A 10,363-nucleotide genomic window follows, 5' to 3' on the forward strand; every position below is an offset into this window, starting at 1 on the left:
CACACACCACACACACACACACACACACACACACACACACACACACACACACGGTGGGGGGAGGGGCTTGCTACTTCCTCCACTCAGGTGTGTGTTTGGACGTCCCCTCCTTAGATCAGCCCTTGCCTGACCACCTCATCTGAAATGATGTCCTTGTCACATTTCATCTGTTATCACTGCTTCCCACCACGTCATCTGCTTATCATCCCTTGCCTCACAGATTACAGACTCCCCGAGTTCAGAAGTGCACACGTCACCTTCTAAATGCCCGGTAGCTGCAGACAAAGTGTGGCCTTTGCGAGGTGACAAGGGTTTGATAAAGTCATCAGAGGAGAGTCCCGCGATTGGATCCTGGAGACTTCATAAAAGGAGAGAGGCCAGGAGAGACAGACGTGTGTTGTCTCTTTCCCCAGTGATGCCTGGAACCATTCCGGGAAACTGCTAGAAGGCGGCCAGCATCCCCAGATGTGGCCCTCACCCTGGGATCAAACCCTAAGCTTTTCTTTATATTGACCTGTTACATAGCACTGTGTTATTAGCCGGAGAATACTATTGCTGAGGATATGTAAAATATTTAGGACTAAGCCAAGCATGTGCACCAGAGTGACGTGGGCACTGGAAATGCCAGACCACCTCTCCCTCGGGTGCTAACATTGGGAGGCTTCTGGTTTTAGGACAGCAATTGAGACAACATAGGGCTGCAGGGGCTCACGGAGGTGGGAGCGGGTGGGAGTAGGTAAAGCCTTCAAAGTTGAAAGCGAAAGACTGCGGACGTGTGCGGAAAGAAAAGAGAGCTGGACCTGGGTTCCAGGAGGCCACGCTGGAGTGAGGAGGGAGAATTTTCTAGACTGGTGGAGGAGCCTGTGGAGTCCGGATAGGAGCCGGAATTGCTGAAAGAGTTAAACCACATCTTTGAGCCTCCAGTATGGGTAGCTTGTGAGGGGCCTGAGACACAGCCCTGACAGACACCCCTGCAGGCACCCAGGACTGAAGGGAAGAAAGGCCTGGGAGGGGATGGACGTGCCCAGGGAGTGAGAAGTGATTAGACGATTTCTCAGAAGGGGATGTCATCTGGGCGTGCACTTGTGTCCTACGGGTTTGGCAGGTCTTGCTTCATCGCTCCAGTGTGGGATGACTCTGAGTATGCCCTCCACCCAGGCTGTGAATGGACCAAATGTCAAAGAATGGACAACGTTAGCGCACGCGCAGCTTTAAAAGCCATCTGTGTGGTAATCTTTACTGGTCTTACGTGAAAGCCTCGCCCTGGATTCCACCCAATACAGCCTGACATTTAGACATTTCCAGACTGCCGACAGGGGCTGGAGAGTGAGCGCTTGTAGAGGACCTGAGTTTGGTGTCCAGTGACCATTTCGGGTGGCTCACAATCACCTATCCCTCCAGCTCTGGGGGATCCAATGCCCTCTTGTGGACTCAGTGGCTCTGTGCACGTGCTTGGGCACATGCAAGCACGCACACAGGCATGCATGTGCATGTGTGTGTTGAATGTCCTCCCCAAGTTCCATTGTGCTTAAGGCTCGTTCCCCAGAGTGGCATTGTGGGGAACACTGAAATCTTCAGGAGCTGCGGCCTAATGGGAAGTATTTACATCACTCGGGGAGGGCTCATATAGGGACCTATGGAACCCTGGCCTCTCTCTCCCTCTCTTTTCACTTCGTGGTCACAAGATGACCCTTTTTGCTCTGTGGCATCTTCCTCTGCCACTCCACCAGTGGCTGAAGCAATGGATCTAGAATCTCCAAAACCAAGAGCCTAGCTCAATTTTTTTTTCTTGACTCATTACTTCAGGAATCTTAATATAGTAAAAAACAAAACACACACACAATTGCCTAAAAAAAAAAAAAAAAGGCTCCACCCCTTTCCCAGGATTTGGCTCCCAACCTCTGTTCCTTTCATCGGGGTGAAGAGTTTAACCCCCTTTGAGTGTAATTTAAAATAATATGGGATTGGGGAGATAGTTGTGCTTCCCATATGAGCATAAGGACCGGAGTTCAGATAAAAACTGGCTGTAATCAGGGCTGTAACTGGTTGTGCTTGTCTGTAACCCCAGGGCTGGGGAGGGCAAGAGAGAAGATCTCTGGGACTAACTGGCCAACCAGTCTAGCCAAACTGTTGAGCTACCGGCTCAGTGAAAGACCTCGTCTGAAAAGGTAGAGGGTGCAGAGGCTGCTCAGGGAATAAGAGCGCGAGCTGCTCTTCCAGGGGTTCTGAGTTCAACTCCCAGACGCCACATGGCGGCTTGCAACCATCTATAATGAGAGTCAATGGCCTCTCTGGTGTGTAGATATGAATGCAGACAAAGCACCCATCCATAAACATAAATACAAGATGGGTCTTTAAAAAAATAATGACTGACCAAAACACTCCACTCTTGGGCACATTGGGGTCTAGCATCCACACACGTGTGCACACACATGTATTCTACATAGGTACCCCCCACATGTTTACACACAAAACACATACACACATCACACAAAAGTAACTGTCACATGACTAAATTTCAGGACCTTTTACAATTTTAGAAATAAAAACGGAAAAACTGGAGCGATGGCTCAGTGGCTAGGAGCACTTGCTGCTCTTCTAGAAGATTCGATTTCAGTTCCCAGCACACATAGCCAACAGCTTACAACCACTTGTAACTCCAGTTCTAAGGGTCCGACACCTCCTGGCCTGTGCAGGCACACGCATACACCCAAACACATAAAAAGGTTAATCCAAAAGGTTCAATCATAAATTAACATCCCTTTCAGTGTAAAAGACACATTTGTAAATATTATGGCAGTTTCTGAAATGGAGATGTGATGGCCAGATAGGGTGATACACACCTATAATCCTCGCCTGCTCTGAGTGAAGGCAAGAGGGTCACAGGTCAACATAGGCCACACAGTGAGATCTTGTCTCAAAAGCAAAACCTGCTCCACCTCCAGAAAAGAGGGGAAAACGGGACATGCCACTTCACACTGACGTAGCCACGATAAACAACTGGGTTTTTATGCTCGAGGATTTTAAGAAATATGTTAGTATTTTAATAAAACACAAAGGAAGAATGTCTTGCTATTAGATATGGTTTTTGTTCCTTTTTGACACAGAATGAAAACAGGCTTCGGTTATTTTTAACCGAGTGGCCCCAAATAGGCAATAACTTCATAAATAGTATCTACCGCATGACATGGCTTTGGCCTTTGCAGAACTTAAGCTGTATCAGATTGAAAAGTGGGACTAAGTTATGATGCTGGAAGCCATACAGCAGATCTACCGAGCACTTTGCAAGCTCGGTCTTGAAGCTGAGTGCTAAGATGGCTTATAAACTGGGTCCTGAACTTAGTGCTTAGACAGTTCGCAGTAGCTGAGTCTTTTAAAGTACCCACTCATCTTTAACTTTCAACTCTTTTCCTCTAGGTTGAAAGCAACTGCCACTTGCCGAGGGCTCAGCTGGCGGATGTGTTATTCCTCCTGGCTCCTTCAGGTGGGCACAGATTTCTCCATCATTACACCCAAGAAACTGGTTTTGAGGTTTTAGTAGCTTGGGGGCCGCCAATGTAGCTCAGTTGCTTTGCTTGCCTCGTATACACAGAATAAAGCCAGGAAAGGTAGAGACACACGCCTACAATCCCATCTCTCAGCAGATGGATACGGGACCAGGAGTTCAAGATCATCCTCATTCTTGGTTATGTGGTAAACTGAAGGCTAACTTGGACTACAAGAGAACACACAGGCAAGTGCACAAGCCTGGGTAGCAACCATCTTGCCTGCCCTGGACTCCTCATAGGACAGCCCTTCACGCTTTTGCTCCACCAAACCATAGGTAATTTGAGAGCTTTACAAAGCATTGGGTAGTCGCTGATAGGTTTAAAGCCCCTCTTTCCCATTGCAACCCATCCAAACCCCCCTACAGATGGAGCAGGTTCTGTGAGCTGCTCCACCACTCTGATCAATACGAAGTCCTTTTGCCCCAATGTCTCTTCTGCTCTTGTCATACTTGTGCCCTTTGGTCCTTCAGGCTTACCTGGTTCTACCTCAGGGCCTTGGTACTTGATGCTCCCTGCACTAGGAATATTCTTCCTTCTGCCCTTCATCTCCAGAATGGGTTCACCTTTAGCCACAGGACTTAGCTCAGTGTCTCCCCACCCATTGGTGGTAGCCGGCTGCTGTGGTTTGGACGTGAAATGTCTCCTGTAGCTTCCTATGTTTGTACACCACATGGCCAGCAGGTGACCCAGTCTTGGGAGCTTGTGGAACACTTAAGAAAGGAGACTTCCTGCAGGAAGTGAGTCACTGGGGACAGACTTTCAGATGTCTTAGAATGGTTCTACTTCCTGTCTGTTCTCTGCTAGCTTGCTGCTTGTTTGCGTGCTTGCTTGCTTGCTTGCTTTATTTTTACTTTATTTTTTTCAGGTTGGAAGCTGGTATCTCAAAAACATGAACCAAAACCAGGACCTTACTTGGGGATCTTTAGGACTAAGCAGGAGCATCACATAACCCTCCTTATAGACAAAGAAATGTCCTGGGCCCATTGGTCCTTTTTGATGTCACCACTCATTGGTACACTAATGTCTCTTTTGTTTGTTTTTTGTTTTTCGAGACAGGGTTTCTCTATGTAGCTTTGGAGTCTGCCCTGGCACTAGCTCTTATAGACCATGCTGGTTTTGAACTCACAGAGATCTGCCTCCTGAGTGCTGAGATTAAAGGCATATGCCACCACCGCTGGTACACTAAGGTCTTAAAGAGGACCAAAGGGCTCCTAGAAATAACTTCAGGGTGAGTAGGGATGGACTAAACACAGTATCTAGGGAGACATCAAATCTGCAGAAGCCTTGAACCCAGAACTGGTCTGGGGTTGCAGGTGTTTGATGCGCATCATCTCCTTGGCAGGGGTCGGGGGTGGGGGAGGGTTACAGGTATGGACGGAGGCTGCAGCTCTGGTGGGACCTTGAGCTGCAGTTGGATCTACAAAGGGGGACAGAGTACTAGAGCTTATCACAGGAGCTGAGTCTGCTGTGTCTTCAAATGCTACAGATCAAACAGGTTCTGTGGCTTCTGTTGATGGAAATGGGCCTCAGGTTGCTGCAGCCCTGGCTTGAATGAAGTGCACAAGCCTGGGTAGCAACCATCTTGCCTGCCCTGGACTCCTCATAGGACAGCCCTTCATGCTTTTGTTCCACCAAACCACAGGTAATTTGAGAGCTTTACAAAGCATTGGGTAGTCGCTGATAGGTTTAAAGCCCCCTTTTCCCCATTGCAACCCATCCAAATCCCCCTACAGATGGAGCAGGTTCTGTGAGCTGCTCCACCTCTCTGATCAATACGAAGTCCTTTTGCCCCAATGTCTCTTCTGCTCTTGTCATTCCTACGCCCTTTGGTCCTTCAGGCTTACCCAGTTTTGGTTCTTTGGAGACAGGGTTTTTCTGTGTATCCCTGGCTATCCTGAAACTCGATCTTTAAGGCAGCCTCCAACTCAGAGATCTGCCTGCCTCTGCCTCACCTATTGAATGGCTCATTAAGGGTCTGTAACTTTAGCTCCTTGGGAAGCCCTCCTCTGACCTTGCAAGATACCTGCTCTCATGTGCACACATAAACACACGTGTGCGTGCACACACACAATTTTAAAATAAAATTTTATAATATATATACACACATTGTTTTAATACTTACATATTATATATAGATATATAAATTGTTTTGATACAATGCTGTGTAGCATTGGCTGATCTGGAATTCACTCTGTAGACCAGGTTGACCTTGAATGAAGACCTTAATTGATTTGTATTTGTAGTATAGCATGGATAATAAAAATCCACAGACAGAAATTGGGGTTCAACCTGAAAATTAGAAAAGCAAACCACTAGAGAAGTCACGTTTACCAAGGCTGGGCATCTGCAGATTAAGCAGACTAAGCAGACAGCCTCTCTCTCCTCCCATTTTATATTCCCTCTAATACTGGGATTAAAGGTGTAGGCCACTACCACTTGGATTTATTTCTGCATTGATCTTGCTGATCTTGTGTAACCCAGGGTGGCCTTGAAGTCACAGAGATCCATTTGACCCTATCTCTTAAATCCTGGGATTAAAGGTGTGTACCACCACTGCCTGACCTCTAGTAGCTTTAGCTTTGCTCTGGTCTTCAGACAAGATTTATTTATCAAAATACAAATAATATACCACTGCATTGTGGTTCTATAATCAGGCAACTTAGCCAATAGAATTTACTCCATTAAGTCAGGCAAAGGAATCTGGTTCCCCCGACAGAAAAAGGGGGAGATAAAAAGGGGGGGAGAGAGAGAGAGAGAGAAGCTGGTTACTTGAAAGCTAGTTTCCTTGTAAGGTTAAAGCAGAGAGGCATTCTCCCATTCCTGCTGTCACTTCTGGGAAGGACACTTAAGCACCCTAACTTAGGCTTCAGGATGTTGGCTTGCTCTGTTTTCCTCTGTGTAACAGTCCTGGTTGTCCTGGAACTTGCTTGGTAGATGAGGCTGGCCTTGAACTCACTGAGATCCACCAGTCTCTGCCTCCCAAGTGCTGGGATTAACCGCGTGTGTGCCACCACCACCCTGCCAGGATGTTGGCTTGCTCTGTAGGGCCCAGGCAGAAACTTTGTCCAAATCAATGACTCCTATCATTTTATGTGTATTTATGTATTTATTTTATGTGTGACAGTGCTGGAAACAGCCACTGAAGGAAGCTACAGTTCCATGGCAGTCTGTCTCTAAGGTTTATAGCCTTAGATGTCTGTCTATGTCCCCTGGAGGAGTCTCTAGACTTCCTGGACAGATTATCCTTCAGGCTCTAACTCTGAAAGCCTTTTTCTGCTCCTGATAAGGCCAGGCTCCTAAAAGCTACATGTGTGTTCTTTCTTTCTTTCTTTCTTTCTTTCTTTCTTTCTTTCTTTCTTTCTTTCTTTCTTTCTTTCTTTCTTTCCTTTCTTTCTTTCTTTCTTTCCTTTCTTTCTTTCTTTCTTTCTTTCTTTCTTTCTTTCTTTCTTTCTTTCTTTCTTTCTTTCTTTCCAAACAACAATACTGTCTATTATAAAACCATTAATTTCAGAAAGGCTATTCCAAAAACAAGTAAGCAAGATACCTTTGAGGAATTAGGAGTTAGTTTCCTAATAGCCAAACAGCTAGAAAGAGCGGCCACAACTTGGTAATAAAGATAACGAACTTCCAATATGGCCAACTTCTTTCTCCCCTTCTGACCCAAGAAAAAATCTTGGCAGTTTAAAACAAAGGCTTAAAGGCTCTTTGTCAGGTCAGCAGAACCCCTGCTGGTGAACTGTCCAAACAAGTTCAAGGCCAGACCAGGAAGTGTCACACAACAGTTGTGGGCCTATTGGCCAGCTTCTTTCTTCAAAGGGACTAACTCTAAATTAGGGGAGGAACACCTTCGGGAATTAAAAATCTCTAAACCTTAAATCAAGACGGGTCCTCCCTGCTTTGTTTTGCAGAGGGTCTTTATGTCTGTGTTTCTGCTGTGTGCATGAGTGCATGACTGTGTGCATGTGTGTACGTGTCTGCCTGTGTGTGTGCGTGCATGTGTGTGCGTGAGTGCACGTGTCTGTGTTGTTCTCACCTTCAAGGCAATATACAGCAAGCCAATAGCCGATGTCGAACTAAATGGAGAGAAACTCAAAGCGATCCCACTGAACAAGACAGGGTTGGCCATCTCTCCATAAATATTCAATATAGTACTTGAAGTTCTAGCTAAATCAATAAGACAACAAAAAGAGATCAAGGGAATACAAATCGGAAAAGAAGAGGTCAAATTCTCTCTGTTTGCTGATGATATGATAGTTTACATAAGTGACCCCAAAATTCTACCAAGGAACTTCTACAACTCATAAACACTTTCATTAATGTAGTAATGTAGCAGAATACAAGATTAACTCCAAAAAATGAGTAGCCCTCCTGTACTCAAATGATAATAGGGCTGAGAAAGAAGTCAGGAAAACATCACCATTCACAATAGCCACAAATAACATAAAATATCTTGGAGTAACTCTAACCAAAGTGGAAGACCTGTATGACAAGAACTTTTAATCTTTGAAGAAAGAAATTGAAGAAGACACAAGAAAATGGGAAGCTCTCCCATGCTCTTGGGTGGGTAGAATTAACATAGTAAAAATGGCAATCTTACCAAAAGCAATCTACAGATTCAATGCAATCCCCATCAAAATCCCAGCAAAATTCTTTACAGACCTTGAAAGAACAATAAAAGCCTTTTTAAAAAAACTGTCGTTCTCTTGGCTCCTGTCTGCTGCGTCTGAGATTTTTCTGACACTGCCCGTTAAGCTTAAGATTTTTCCTACCTTTTATTTCTTTAACAGGCAGAGGAAACACACCTGATCAAGACCCCTAGACAGGAACACCTTTTTCTAAACTGTTGCTGGCCATTGAACCCAGAGTCTTGCACCTACCTGCTCAGGGCATACTTAACCATGTGCTACAACCCAGGCCTTGGAGGATACCCAACCAGAACATTCATACGCTTGGTCATTTATCGGACCACAGAGGAAATCACAAGACATTCCAAAGGAATGATGTCATTGGTTCACGTTCTTTTACCACAGTACACTAGAAACAGAAACCAAGAATAGAAATGCATTCTTCTAGCCCGTGACTCTGACAATTAAAATTACCCCCTAAATAGTCTCTACACTGCAGAGAAAACTATGATGAAAAGAAATATTTAGCATGGAATGCAATGAAATCATGCATACAAAAATGTCCATGTGTCAGCTAAAAATTGTACCCAATGAGAGATTTAGATCTTAAATACATTCTTTAAATACAAAATACACTTTAAATTTAATGAGTTAAATGTTCAAGTAACTCAGAAGGAGAAAATGAAAAAAATCTAGGAGAATAGAGAAATAAATATAAACACAAAAATAATAGACTAAAACCCAAGAATATAAAAATTGTCAATTATGCTAAAATATTGTTAATTAAAAGGTTCAAACCTGACCACCTGAATTGGTCCTCTGAACTCATATGAATAGAAGAGAGAACTGACCCTTACAAAACTGTCCTCTGACCTACGCGCGCGCACACACACACACACACACACACACACACACACACACATTATGACATGCACCTCCTAACACACACACACTGGCATGCATCCCCAACATACACACATACACACACTGACATGCACCCCAACACACACACATGCACACACAAGTATACACTGTGATATATACACTCCAACACACACACACATGCCTAATAACACACAAAAGTAAACTTAAAATAAATTGCTATTAATTAGAACACAAAAATTTCTGGAGAAACGGAAAATTAAATATCAGGAATAAAAGACTGTAAATAAAGTCTAGCCTATAGTTTTGAACTTTAAATAAGTTGACCCCAAGAAGAAATAGAAAGTCTGTATGTGACAGTGATTATTAAAATAATAGAATGGCCAATCAAACATCTCCAGTAAAGGAAAACAGGCTTTACAATAATACCCCACCTCCACCACCACCACCACCACCACCACCACCACCACCATAAGGGTTTCTCTGTGTAACAGCCCTGGCTGTCCTGGAACTCACTCTGTAGACCAGGCTGGCCTCGAACTCACAGAGATCCACCTACCTCTGCCTACCAATTGATGAGATCAAAGACGTGCACCACCACTGCCCAGCTAACACAAAAATTTTTAACCTACCAGTAAGGTTACAGTATGTCCTCCTCCCTCAGCAACTACATGGCATCTGCCTCCTCTGGCAACTACATGGCATCTCCCTGACGCCGCCTACTCTCTCTATATATCTCTTCCAGCCTGGCTATATTCTGCCCTGCTATAGGCCAAAGCAGGTTTATTAATTAACTAATCAAAACAACACATATACAGAAGGACATCCCATATCATTAAAGGAATATACCACCACTGCCTGGCTCTATAAAAATGTTTATGGTTTAAGCTTAGAAAAAAAAATATATCAATTTGTTCAAACATATGCGATGTTAGCAAAAGGAAACCCACATGATTACCTTAACAGATATTTTTAAAAAGGTAGAAGATGAAATTCAACATGTTCCATTGGGGCTCGGTGCTTAAGAACTGCTGCCCGTTCTGGCAGGGGACCCAGGTTGGGTATACAGCACCAACATAGTGGCCTCCAACCACCTGTAACTACAGTCCCAGGGGATTCACCGCCCTCTTCTGGCCTCCTTGGGTACTGCACACACATTGTGCACAGATACACAGGCAAGCAGAATACCCATATATGTGAAATAAATTAAAATAAGAATAAGTATTTTTAAAAAGGAAATGTCTGTCTCTGTCAGTGAAAAAAGGGTGGACTTTGAAAGCAAACTGAGTAGGAGAGGGTTACATTGCT

This window comes from Microtus ochrogaster, chromosome 16 (genome assembly GCF_000317375.1).
Source record: "Microtus ochrogaster isolate Prairie Vole_2 chromosome 16, MicOch1.0, whole genome shotgun sequence".
Classification (NCBI taxonomy): Eukaryota; Metazoa; Chordata; class Mammalia; order Rodentia; family Cricetidae; genus Microtus; species Microtus ochrogaster.